Below are 15,908 nucleotides of genomic sequence, written 5' to 3'. Positions count from 1 at the left end.
ACATGGAAATATCAGCACCGCTATCTGAATGAACATGGAAATATCTACACCGCCATCTGTATGAACATGGAAAAATCTTCACCGCCATCTGTATGAACATGGATATATCTACACAGCCATCTGTATGAACATGGAAATATCTTCACAGCCATCTGTATGAACATGGATATGTCTACACAGCCGTCTGGATGAACATGGAAATATCTACACCGCCATCTGTATGAACTTGGAAATATTTACACCGCTATCTGTATAAACACGGAAATATGTACACCGCTACCTGTATAAACATGGAAGTATCAGCACCGCTATCGGTATGAACATGGCAATATCAACACGGCTATCTGTATGAACATGGAAATATCTACACCGCTATCTGTATGAACATGGAAATATCTACACCGCTATCTGTATGAACATGGAAATATATACACAGCCATCTGGATGAATATGGAAATGTCTACACCGCTATCTGTATGAACATGGAAATACATACACCGCTATCTCTATGAACATGGAAATATCTACACCGCTATCTGAATGAACATGGAAATATCTACACCGCTATCTGTATGAACATGGAAATATCTTCACCGCCATCTGTATGAACATGGATATATCTACACAGCCATCTGGATGAACATGGAAATATCTGCACCGCTATCTGGATGAACATGGAAATATCTGCACCGCTATCTTTATGAACATGGAAATATCTACACCGCTATCTGTATGAACATGGAAATATCTACACCACAACCTGTATAAGCATGGAAATATCTTCACCGCCATCTGTATGAACATGGATATATCTACACAGCCATGTGGATGAACATGGAAATATCTACACCGCTATCTGTGTCAACATGCATACATCTTCACCGCCATCTGTATGAACATGGAAATATCTACACCGCTATCTGTATGAACCTGGAAATATCTTCACCGCCATCTCTATGAACATGGATACATCTACACAGCCATCTGGATGAACATGGATATATCTACACAGCCATCTGGATGAACATGGAAATATCTACACCGCTATCTGTATGAACATGGAAATATCTACACCGCTATCTGTGTAAACATGTATACATCTTCACCGCTATCTGTATAAACATGGAAATATCTACACTGCTATCTGTAAGTACATGGAAATATCTACACTGCTATCTGTTTGAACATGGAAATATCTACACCGCTATCTGCATGAAAATGGAAATATCTACACAGCTATCTGCATATAAATGGAAATGTCTAGACAGCTATCTCTTTACACATGGAAATATCTACACCGCTACCTCTACAAACATGGTAATATCTACGCCGCCATCTGTATGAACATGGAAATATTTGCACTGCCATCTGTATGAACTTATAAATATCTACACCGACATCTGTATTAACATGGAGATATCTACACCGCTATGTGTATAAACATGGAAATATCTACACCGCTATCTGTATAAACATGGAAATATCTACACCGCTACCTGTATAAACTTGGAAATATCAGCACCGCCATCTATAGGAACATGGAAATATCTACACCGCTATCTGCATGAACATGGAAATATCTACACCACTATCTGTATGAACATGGAAATAGCTACACAGCCATCTGCATGAACATGGAAATATCTACACCGCTATCTGTATGAACATGGATATATCTACAAAGCCATCTGGATGAACATGGAAATATCTACACCGCTATCTGCATGAACATGGAAATACATACACCGCTATATTTATGAACATGGAAATATCTACACCGCTATCTGTATGAACATGGAAATATCTACACTGCTATCTGTATGAACATGGAAATATCTTCACCGCCATCTGTATGAACATGGATATATCTACACAGCCATCTGGATAAACATGGAAATATCTGCACCGCTATCTGTATGAACATGGAAATATCTACACCGCTATCTGTATGAACATGGATATATCTGCACAGCCATCTGGATGAACATGGAATTATCTACACCACTATCTGTGTAAACATGCATACATCTTCACTGCTATCTGTATAAACATGGAAATATCTACACCGTTTTCTGTATGAACATGGAAATATCTACACCGCTATCTGTGTAAACATGCATACATCTTCACCGCTATCTGTATAAACATGGAAATATCTACACCGCTATCTGTATGAACATGGAAATATCTACACCGCTATCTGTTTGAAAATGGAAATATCTACACAGCTATCTGCATGAAAATGGAAATATCTACACAGCTATCTGCACATACATGGAAATATCTACATAGCTATCTCTTTACACATGGAAATAACTACACCGCTATCTCCATAAACATGGAAATGTCTACACGGCCATCTGTATGAACATGGAAATATCTGCACCGCCATCTTTATGAACATATAAATATCTACACCGCCATCTGTATTAAGATGAAGATATCTACACCGCTACCTGTATAAACATGGAAATATCTACACCGCTACCTGTATAAACATGGAAATATCTACACCGCTATCTGTATAAACATGGAAATACCTACACCACTACCTGTATAGACATGGAAATATCTACACTGCTGTCTGTATGAACATGGAAATATCTACACCTATATCTGTATGAACATGGAAATATCTTCACTGCCATCTGTATGAACATGGATATATCTACACAGCCATCTGGATGAACATGGATATATCTACACAGCCATCTGGATGAACATGGAAATATCTACACCGCTATCTGTATGAACATGGAAATATCTACACCGCTATCTGTGTAAACATGCATACATCTTCACCGCTATCTTTATAAACATGGAAATATCTACACTGCTATCTGTTTGAACATGGAAATATCTACACCGCTATCTGCATGAAAATGGAAATATCTACACAGCTGTCTGCATATACATGGAAATATCTACACAGCTATCTCTTTACACATGGAAATAACTACACAGCTATCTCTATAAACATGGTAATATCTACACCGCCATCTGTACGAACATGGAAATATCTTCACCGCCATCTGTATGAACATGGAAATATCTGCACCGCCATCTGTTAGAACATATAAAATCTACACCGCCATCTGTATTAAGATGGAGATATCTACACCGCTATCTGTATAAACATGGAAATATCTACACCGCTATGTGTATAAACATGGAAATATCTACACCGCTATCTGTATAAACATGGAGATATCTACACTGATACCTGTATAAACATGGAAATATGAGCACCGCTATCTGTATGAACATGGAAATATCTACACCGCCATCTGTATGAACATGGAAAAATCTTCACCGCCATCTGTATGAACATGGATATATCTACACAGCCATCTGTATGAACATGGAAATATCTTCACAGCTATCTGTATGAACATGGATATGACTACACAGCCGTCTGGATGAACATGGAAATATCTACACCGCTATCTGTATAAACATGGAAATATCTACACCGCTATCTGTGTAAACATGCATACATCTTCACCGCTATCTGTATAAACATGGAAATATCCACACCGCTATCTGTATGAACATGGAAATATCTACACCACCATCTGTATGAACATGGAAATATCTGCACCGCCACCTGTATGAACATATAAATATCTACACAGCCATCTGTATTAAGAAGGCGATATCTACACCGCTATCTGTATAAACATGGAAATATGTACACCGCTACCTGTATAAACATGGAAGTATCAGCACCGTTATCGGTATGAACATGGCAATATCTACACGGCTATCTGTATGAACATGGAAATAGCTACACAGCCATCTGGATGAACATGGAAATATCTACACCGCTATCTGTATGAACATGGATATATCTACACAGCCATCTGGATGAACATGGAAATATCTACACCGCTATCTGTATGAACATGGAAATACATACACCGTTATCTGTATGAACATGGAAATATCTACACCGTTATCTGTATGAACATGGAAATATCTACACCGCTATCCGTATGAACATGGAAATATCTTCACCGCCATCTGTATGAACATGGATATATCTACACAGCCATCTGGATGAACATGGAAATATCTGCACCGCTACCTGTATGAACATGGAAATATCTACACCGCTATCTCTACGAACATGGATATATCTACAGAGCCATGTGGATGAACATGGAAATATCTACACCGCTATCTGTGTAATCATGCATACATCTTAACCGCTATCTGTATAAACATGGAAATATCTACACTGCTATCTTTATGAACATGGAAATATCTACACCGCTAACTGTTTGAACAGGGAAATATATACACAGCTATCTGCATGAAAATGGAAATGTCTACACAGATTTCTGCATATACATGGAAATATCTACACAGCTATCTCTTTACACATGGAAATAACTACACCGCCATCTGTATGAACATGGAAATATCTTCACCGCCATCTGTATGAACATGGAAATATCTGCACCGCCATCTGTATGAACATATAAATATCTACACCGCCATCTGTATTAAGATGGAGATATCTACACCGCTATCTGTATAAACATGGAAATATCTACACCGCTATGTGTATAAACATGGAAATATCTACACCGCTATCTGTATAAACATGGAAATATCCACACTGCTACCTGTATAAACAAGGAAATATCAGCACCGCTATCTGTATGAACATGGAAATATCTACACCACCATTTGTATGAACATGGAAAAATCTTCACCGCCATCTGTATGAACATGGATATGTCTACACAGCCGTCTGGATGAACATGGAAATATCTACACCGCTATCTGTATGAACATGGATATATCTACACACCCATCAGGATGAACATGGAAATATCTACGCCGCTATCTGTTTGAACATGGAAATACATACACCGCTATCTGTATAAACATGGAAATATCTACACCGCTATCGGTATGAACATGGAAATATCTACACTGCTATCTGTATGAACATGGAAATATCTACACCGCTATCTGTATGATCATGGAAATATCTTCACCGCCATCTGTATGAACATGGATATATCTACACAGCCATCTGGATGAACATGGAAATATCTGCACCGCTATCTGTATGAACATGGAAATATCTACACCGCTATCTGTATGAACATGGAAATATCTACACCGCTATCTGTATGAACATGGAAATATCTTCACCGCCATCTGTATGAACATGGATATATCTACACAGCCATCTGGATGAACATGGAAATAACTGCACCGCTATGTGTATGAACATGGAAATATCTACACCGCTATCTGTATGAACAAGAATATATCTACACAGCCATCTGGATGAACATGGAAATATCTACACCGCTGTCTGTGTAAACATGCATACATCTTCACCGCTATCTGTATAAACATGGAAATATCTACACTGCTATCTTTATGAACATGGAAATATCTACACCGCTACCTGTTTGAACAGGGAAATATATACACCGCTATCTGCTTGAAAATGGAAATGTCTACACAGCTAACTGCCTATACATGGAAATATCTACACAGCTATCTCTTTACACATTGAAATAACTACACCGCTATCTGTATGAACATGGAAATATCTACACCGCCATCTGTATGAACATGGAAATATCTGCACTGCCATCTGAAAGTACATATAAATATCTTCACCGCCATCTGTATTAAGATGGAGATATCTACACCGCTATCTGTATAAACATGGAAATATCTACACCGCTATGTGTAAAAACATGAAAATATCTACACCGCTATCTGTATAAACATGAAAATATCTACACTGCTACCTGTATAAACTTGGAAATATCATCACCGCTATCAGTATGAACATGGAGGTACCTACACCGCCATCTGTGTGAACATGGAAATATCTTCACCGCCATCTGTATGAACATGGAAATATCTGCACCGCCATCTGTATGAACATATAAATATCTACACCACCATCTGTATTCAGATGGAGATATCTACACCGCTATCTGTATAAACATGGAAATATCTACACCGCTATGTGTATAAACATGGAAATATCTACACCGCTATCTGTGTAAACATGGAAATATCTACACTGCTACCTGTATAAACATGGAAACATCAGCACCGCTATCTGTATGAATATGGATATATCTACACCGCCATATGTATGAACATGGAAAAATCTTCACCGCCATCTGTATGAACATGGATATATCTACACAGCCATCTGTATCAACATGGAAATATCTTCACCGCCATCTGTATGAACATGGATATGTCTACACAGCCGTCTGGATGAACATGGAAATATCTACACCGCTATCTGTATGAACATGGAAATATCTACACCACTATCTGTGTAAACATGCATACATCTTAACCGCTATCTGTATAAACATGGAAATATCCACACCGCTATCTGTATGAACATGGAAATATCTACACCACCATCTGTATGAACATGGAAATATCTGCACCGCCATCTGTATGAACATATAAATATCTACACCGCCTTCTGTATTAAGAAGGAGATATCTACACCGCTATCTGTATAAACATGGAAATATCTACACCGCTATCTATATGAACATGGAAATATCTACACCGCTACCTGTATAAACACGGAAATATGTACACCGCTACCTGTATAAACATGGAAGTATCAGCACCGCTATCGGTATGAACATGGCAATATCTACACGGCTATCTGTATGAACATGGAAATATCTACATCGCTATCTGTATGAACATGGAAATATCTACACGACTATCTGTATGAACATGGAAATAGCTACACAGCCATCTTTATGAATATGGAAATATCTACACCGCTATCTGTATGAACATGGATATATCTACACAGCCATCTGGATGAACATGGAAATATCTACACCGCTATCTGTATGAACATGGAAATATCTACACCGCTATTTGTATGAACATGGAAATATCTTCACCGACATGTGTATGAACATGGATATATCTACACAGCCATTTGGATGAACATAGAAATATCTGCACCGCTATCTGTATGAACATGGAAATATCTACACCGCTATCTGTATGAACATGGAAATATCTGCACCGCTATCTGTATGAACATGGAAATATCTTCACCGCCATCTGTATGAACATGGATATATCTACACAGCCATCTGGATGAACATGGAAATAACTGCACCGCTATCTGTATGAACATGGAAATATCTACACTGCTATCTGTATTAACATGGATATATCTACACAGCCATCTGGATGAACATGGAAATATCTACACCGCTATCTTTGTAAACATGGATACATCTTCACCGCTATCTGTGTAAACTTGGAAATATCTACACTGCTATCTTTATGAACATGGAAATATCTACACCGCTAACTGTTTGAACAGGGAAATATATACACCGCTACCTGTATAAACATGGAAATATCGGCACCGCTATCAGTATGAACATGGAAGTATCTACACTGCCATCTGTGTGAACATGGAAATATCTGCACCGCCATCTGTATGAACATGGAAATATCTACACCGCTAACTGCATGAACATGGAAATATCTACACCGCTATCTGTATGAACATGGAAATATCTACACCGCTATCTGTATGATCATGGAAATATCTTCACCGCCATCTGTATGAACATGGATATATCTACACAGCCATCTGGATGAACATATAAATATCTACACCGCCATCTGTATTAAGAAGGAGATATCTACACCGCTATCTGTATAAACATGGAAATATGTACACCACTACCTGTATAAACATGGAAGTATCAGCACCGTTATCGGTATGAACATGGCAATATCTACACGGCTATCTGTATGAACATGGAAATAGCTACACAGCCATCTGGATGAACATGGAAATATCTACACCGCTATCTGTATGAACATGGATATATCTACACAGCCATCTGGATGAACATGGAAATATCTACACCGCTATCTGTATGAACATGGAAATACATACACCGTTATCTGTATGAACATGGAAATATCTACACCGTTATCTGTATGAACATGGAAATATCTACGCCGCTAACCGTATGAACATGGAAATATCTTCACCGCCATCTGTATGAACATGGATATATCTACACAGCCATCTGGATGAACATGGAAATATCTGCACCGCTACCTGTATGAACATGGAAATATCTACACCGCTATCTCTACGAACATGGATATATCTACAGAGCCATGTGGATGAACATGGAAATATCTACACCGCTATCTGTGTAATCATGCATACATCTTCACCGCTATCTGTATAAACATGGAAATATCTACACTGCTATCTTTATGAACATGGAAATATCTACACCGCTAACTGTTTGAACAGGGAAATATATACACAGCTATCTGCATGAAAATGGAAATGTCTACACAGATTTCTGCATATACATGGAAATATCTACACAGCTATCTCTTTACACATGGAAATAACTACACCGCTATCTGTATGAACATGGAAATATCTACACCGCCATCTGTATGAACATGGAAATATCTGCACCGCCATCTGAATGAACATACAAATATCTACACCGCCATGTGTATTAAGATGGAGATATCTACACCGCTATCTGTATAAACATGGAAATATCTACACCGCTATGTGTATAAACATGGAAATATCTACACTGCTATCTGTATAAACATGGAAATATCTACACCGCTACCTGTATAAACATGGAAATATCAGCACCGCTATCAGTATGAACATGGAAGTATCTACACCGCCATCTGTATGAACATGGAAATATCTTCACCGACATCTGTATGAACATGGAAATATCTGCACCGCCATCTGTATGAACATATAAATATCTACACCGCCATCTGTATTAAGATGGAGATATCTACACCGCTATCTGTATAAACATGGAAATATCTACACCGCTATGTGTATAAACATGGAAATATCTACACCGCTATCTGTATAAACATGGAAATATCCACACTGCTACCTGTATAAACAAGGAAATATCAGCACCGCTATCTGAATGAACATGGAAATATCTACACCGCCATTTGTATGAACATGGAAAAACCTTCACCGCCATCTGTATGAACATGGATATATCTACACAGCCATCTGTATGAACATGAAAATATCTTCACCGCCATCTGTATGAACATGGATATGTCTACACAGCCGTCTGGATGAACATGGAAATATCTACACCGCTATCTGTATGAACATGGATATATCTAAACACCCATCAGGATGAACATGGAAATATCTACGCCGCTATCTGTTTGAACATGGAAATACACCGCTATCTGTATAAACATGGAAATATCTACACCGCTATCGGTATGAACATGGAAATATCTACACTGCTATCTGTATGAACATGGAAATATCTACACCGCTATCTGTATGATCATGGAAATATCTTCACCGCCATCTGTATGAACATGGATATATCTACACAGCCATCTGGATGAACATGGAAATATCTGCACCGCTATCTGTATGAACATGGAAATATCTACACCGCTATCTGTATGAACATGGAAATATCTACACCGCTATCTGTATGAACATGGAAATATCTTCACCGCCATCTGTATGAACATGGATATATCTACACAGCCATCTGGATGAACATGGAAATAACTGCACCGCTATGTGTATGAACATGGAAATATCTACACCGCTATCTGTATGAACATGGATATATCTACACAGCCATCTGGATGAACATGGAAATATCTACACCGCTGTCTGTGTAAACATGCATACATCTTCACCGCTGTCTGTATAAACATGGAAATATCTACACTGCTATCTTTATGAACATGGAAATATCTACACCGCTACCTGTTTGAACAGGGAAATATATACACCGCTATCTGCTTGAAAATGGAAATGTCTACACAGCTAACTGCATATACATGGAAATATCTACACAGCTATCTCTTTACACATTGAAATAACTACACCGCTATCTGTATGAACATGGAAATATCTACACCGCCATCTGTATGAACATGGAAATATCTGCACTGCCATCTGAAAGTACATATAAATATCTTCACCGCCATCTGTATTAAGATGGAGATATCTACACCGCTATCTGTATAAACATGGAAATATCTACACCGCTATGTGTAAAAACATGAAAATATCTACACCGCTATCTGTATAAACATGAAAATATCTACACTGCTACCTGTATAAACATGGAAATATCATCACCGCTATCAGTATGAACATGGAGGTACCTACACCGCCATCTGTGTGAACATGGAAATATCTTCACCGCCATCTGTATGAACATGGAAATATCTGCACCGCCATCTGTATGAACATATAAATATCTACACCACCATCTGTATTCAGATGGAGACATCTACACCGCTATCTGTATAAACATGGAAATATCTACACCGCTATGTGTATAAACATGGAAATATCTACACCGCTATCTGTGTAAACATGGAAATATCTACACTGCTACCTGTATAAACATGGAAACATCAGCACCGCTATCTGTATGAATATGGATATATCTACACCGCCATATGTATGAACATGGAAAAATCTTCACCGCCATCTGTATGAACATGGATATATCTACACAGCCATCTGTATCAACATGGAAATATCTTCACCGCCATCTGTATGAACATGGATATGTCTACACAGCCGTCTGGATGAACATGGAAATATCTACACCGCTATCTGTATGAACATGGAAATATCTACACCACTATCTGTGTAAACATGCATACATCTTAACCGCTATCTGTATAAACATGGAAATATCCACACCGCTATCTGTATGAACATGGAAATATCTACACCACCATCTGTATGAACATGGAAATATCTGCACCGCCATCTGTATGAACATATAAATATCTACACTGCCTTCTGTATTAAGAAGGAGATATCTACACCGCTATCTGTATAAACATGGAAATATCTACACCGCTATCTATATGAACATGGAAATATCTACACCGCTACCTGTATAAACACGGAAATATGTACACCGCTACCTGTATAAACATGGAAGTATCAGCACCGCTATCGGTATGAACATGGCAATATCTACACGGCTATCTGTATGAACATGGAAATATCTACATCGCTATCTTTATGAACATGGAAATATCTACACGACTATCTGTATGAACATGGAAATAGCTACACAGCCATCTTTATGAATATGGAAATATCTACACCGCTATCTGTATGAACATGGATATATCTACACAGCCATCTGGATGAACATGGAAATATCTACACCGCTATCTGTATGAACATGGAAATATCTACACCGCTATCTGTATGAACATGGAAATATCTTCACCGACATGTGTATGAACATGGATATATCTACACAGCCATCTGGATGAACATAGAAATATCTGCACCGCTATCTGTATGAACATGGAAATATCTACACCGCTATCTGTATGAACATGGAAATATCTGCACCGCTATCTGTATGAACATGGAAATATCTTCACCGCCATCTGTATGAACATGGATATATCTACACAGCCATCTGGATGAACATGGAAATAACTGCACCGCTATCTGTATGAACATGGAAATATCTACACTGCTATCTGTATGAACATGGATATATCTACACAGCCATCTGGATGAACATGGAAATATCTACACCGCTATCTTTGTAAACATGGATACATCTTCACCGCTATCTGTGTAAACTTGGAAATATCTACACTGCTATCTTTATGAACATGGAAATATCTACACCGCTAACTGTTTGAAAAGGGAAATATATACACCGCTACCTGTATAAACATGGAAATATCGGCACCGCTATCAGTATGAACATGGAAGTATCTACACTGCCATCTGTGTGAACATGGAAATATCTGCACCGCCATCTGTATGAACATGGAAATATCTACACCGCTAACTGTATGAACATGGAAATATCTACACCGCTATCTGTATGAACATGGAAATATCTACACCGCTATCTGTATGATCATGGAAATATCTTCACCGCCATCTGTATGAACATGGATATATCTACACAGCCATCTGGATGAACATATAAATATCTACACCGCCATCTGTATTAAGAAGGAGATATCTACACCGCTATCTGTATAAACATGGAAATATGTACACCACTACCTGTATAAACATGGAAGTATCAGCACCGTTATCGGTATGAACATGGCAATATCTACACGGCTATCTGTATGAACATGGAAATAGCTACACAGCCATCTGGATGAACATGGAAATATCTACACCGCTATCTGTATGAACATGGATATATCTACACAGCCATCTGGATGAACATGGAAATATCTACACCGCTATCTGTATGAACATGGAAATACACCATTATCTGTATGAACATGGAAATATCTACACCGTTATCTGTATGAACATGGAAATATCTACACCGCTATCCGTATGAACATGGAAATATCTTCACCGCCATCTGTATGAACATGGATATATCTACACAGCCATCTGGATGAACATGGAAATATCTGCACCGCTACCTGTATGAACATGGAAATATCTACACCGCTATCTCTACGAACATGGATATATCTACAGAGCCATGTGGATGAACATGGAAATATCTACACCGCTATCTGTGTAATCATGCATACATCTTCACTGCTATCTGTATAAACATGGAAATATCTACACTGCTATCTTTATGAACATGGAAATATCTACACCGCTAACTGTTTGAACAGGGAAATATATACACAGCTATCTGCATGAAAATGGAAATGTCTACACAGATTTCTGCATATACATGGAAATATCTACACAGCTATCTCTTTACACATGGAAATAACTACACCGCTATCTGTGTGAACATGGAAGTATCTACACTGCCATCTGTGTGAACATGGAAATATCTGCACCGCCATCTGTATGAACATGGAAATATCTACACCGCTAACTGTATGAACATGGAAATATCTACACCGCTATCTGTATGAACATGGAAATATCTACACCGCTATCTGTATGAACATGGAAATATCTTCACCGCCATCTGTATGAACATGGATATATCTACACAGCCATCTGGATGAACATGGAAATATCTGCACCGCTATCTGTATGAACATGGAAATATCTACACCGCTATCTGTATGAACATGAATATATCTACACCGCTATCTCTATGAACATGGAAATATCTACACCGCTATCTGTATGAACATGAATATATCTATACAGCCATCTGGATGAACATGGAAATATCTACACCGCTATCTGTGTAAACATGCATACATCTTCACCGCTATCTGTATAAACATGGAAATATCTACACTGCTATCTTTATGAACATGGAAATATGTACACCGCTAACTGTTTGAACATGGAAATATATACACCGCTATCTGCATGAAAATGGAAATGTCTACACAGCTATCTGCATATACATGGAAATATCTACACAGCTATCTCTTTACACATGGAAATAACTACGCTGCTATCTGTATGAACATGGAAATATCTACACTGCTATCTTCATGAAGATGGAAATATCTACACCGCTATCTGTTTGAACATATAAATATCTACGCCGCCATCTGTATTAACATGGAGATATCTACACCGCTATCTGTATAAAGATGGAAATATCTACACCGCTATGTGTATAAACATGGAAATATCTACACCGCTATCTGTATAAACATGGAAATATCTACACTGCTACCTGTATAAACATGGAAATATCAGCACCGCTATCTGTATGAACATGGAAATATCTACACCGCCATCTGTATGAACATGGAAAAACCTTCACCGCCATCTGCATGAACATGGATATATCTAGACAGCCATCTGTATGAACATGGAAATATCTTCACCGCCATCTGTATGAACATGGATATGTCTACACAGCCGTCTGGATGAACATATAAATATCTACACCGCCATCTGTATTAAGAATGAGATATCTACACCGCTATCTGTATCAACATGGAAATATCTACACCGCTATCTGTATGAACATGGAATTATCTGCACCGCCATCTGTATGAACATATAAATATCTACACCGCCATCTGTATTAAGAAGGAGATATCTACACCGCTATATGTATAAACATGGAAATATCTAGACTGCTATCTGTATGAACATGGAAATATCTACACCGCTACCTGTATAAACACGGAAATATGTACACCGCTACCTGTATAAACATGGAAGTATCAGCACCGCTATCGGTATGAACATGGCAATATCTACACGGCTATCTGTATGAACATGGAAATATCTACACCGCTATCTGTATGAACATGGAAATATCTACACCACTATCTGGATGAACATGGAAATAGCTACACAGCCATCTGGATGAACATGGAAATATCTACACCGCTATCTGTATGAACATGGATATATCTACACAGCCATCTGGATGAACATGGAAATATCTACAACGCTATCTGTATGAACATGGAAATACATACACCGCTATCTGTATGAACATGGCAATATCTACACCGCTATCTGTATGAACATGGAAATATCTACACCGCTATCTGTATGAACATGGAAATATCTACACCGCCATCTGTATGAACATGGAAATATCTGCACCGCCATCTGTATGAACATATAAATATCTACACCGCCATCCGTATTAAGATGGAGATATCTACACCGCTATCTGTATAAACATGGAAATAACTACACCGCAATCTCTATAAACATGTAAATATTTACAACGCTATCTGGGTAAACATGGAAATGTCTATAGTGCTATCTCTATAAACTTGGAAATATCTACACCACCATCTGTAGAAACATGGAAATAGCTATACCGCTGTCAGTATAAACATGGAAATATCTGCAACGCTATCTCTATAAACATGGAAATATCTACAACGCCATCTGTACGAACAAGGAAATATCTACACCGCCATCCGTATGAACTTGGAAATATCGACACCGCTATCTGCCTGAACATGGAAATATGTACAAAGCTATCTGTATAAACATGGAAATATCTACACCGCTATCTTCAGGAACATGGAAATAACCACACCGCTATCTCTATAAATATGGAAATATCTACACCGCCATCCCTATGAACATGGAAAAACTACACCACCATCTGTATGAACATGGAAATATCTACACCGCTATCTGTATGAACATGGAAATACATACACCGCTATCTGTATGAACATGGAAATATCTTCACCGCCATCTGTATGAACATGGATATATCTACACAGCCATCTGGATGAACATGGAAATATCTGCACCGCTATCTGTATGAACATGGAAATATCTACACCGCTATCTGTATGAACATGGATATATCTACAGAGCCATCTGGATGAACATGGAAATCTCTGCACCGCCATCTGTATGAACATATAAATTTCTACACCGCCATCTGTATTAAGATGGAGATATCTACACGCTATCTGTATAAACATGGAAATATCTACACCGCTATGTGTATAAACACGGAAATATCTACACCGCTATCTGTATAAACATGGAAATATCTACACTGCTACCTGTATAAACATGGAAATATCTTCACTGCTATCTGTATGAACATGGAAATTTCTACACCGCTTCTGTATGAACATGGAAAAATCTTCACCGCCATCTCTATGAACCTGGATATATCTACACAGCCATCTGTATGAACATGGAAATATCTTCACCGCCATCTGTATGAACATGGATATGTCTACACAGCCGTCTGGATGAACATGGAAATATCTACACCGCTATCTGTATGAACATGGAAATATCTACACCGCTATCTGTGTAAACATGCATACATCTTCACCGCTATCTGTATAAACATGGAAATACCCACACCGCTATCTGTTTGAACATGGAAATATCTACACCGCTATCTGCATGAAAATGGAAATATCTACACAGCTATCTGCATATACATGGAAATACCTAC

The sequence above is a fragment of the Gorilla gorilla genome, chromosome 16, assembly GCF_029281585.2.
Source record: "Gorilla gorilla gorilla isolate KB3781 chromosome 16, NHGRI_mGorGor1-v2.1_pri, whole genome shotgun sequence".
Classification (NCBI taxonomy): domain Eukaryota; kingdom Metazoa; phylum Chordata; class Mammalia; order Primates; family Hominidae; genus Gorilla; species Gorilla gorilla.
Note: the sequence above shows the minus strand (reverse complement) of the source record.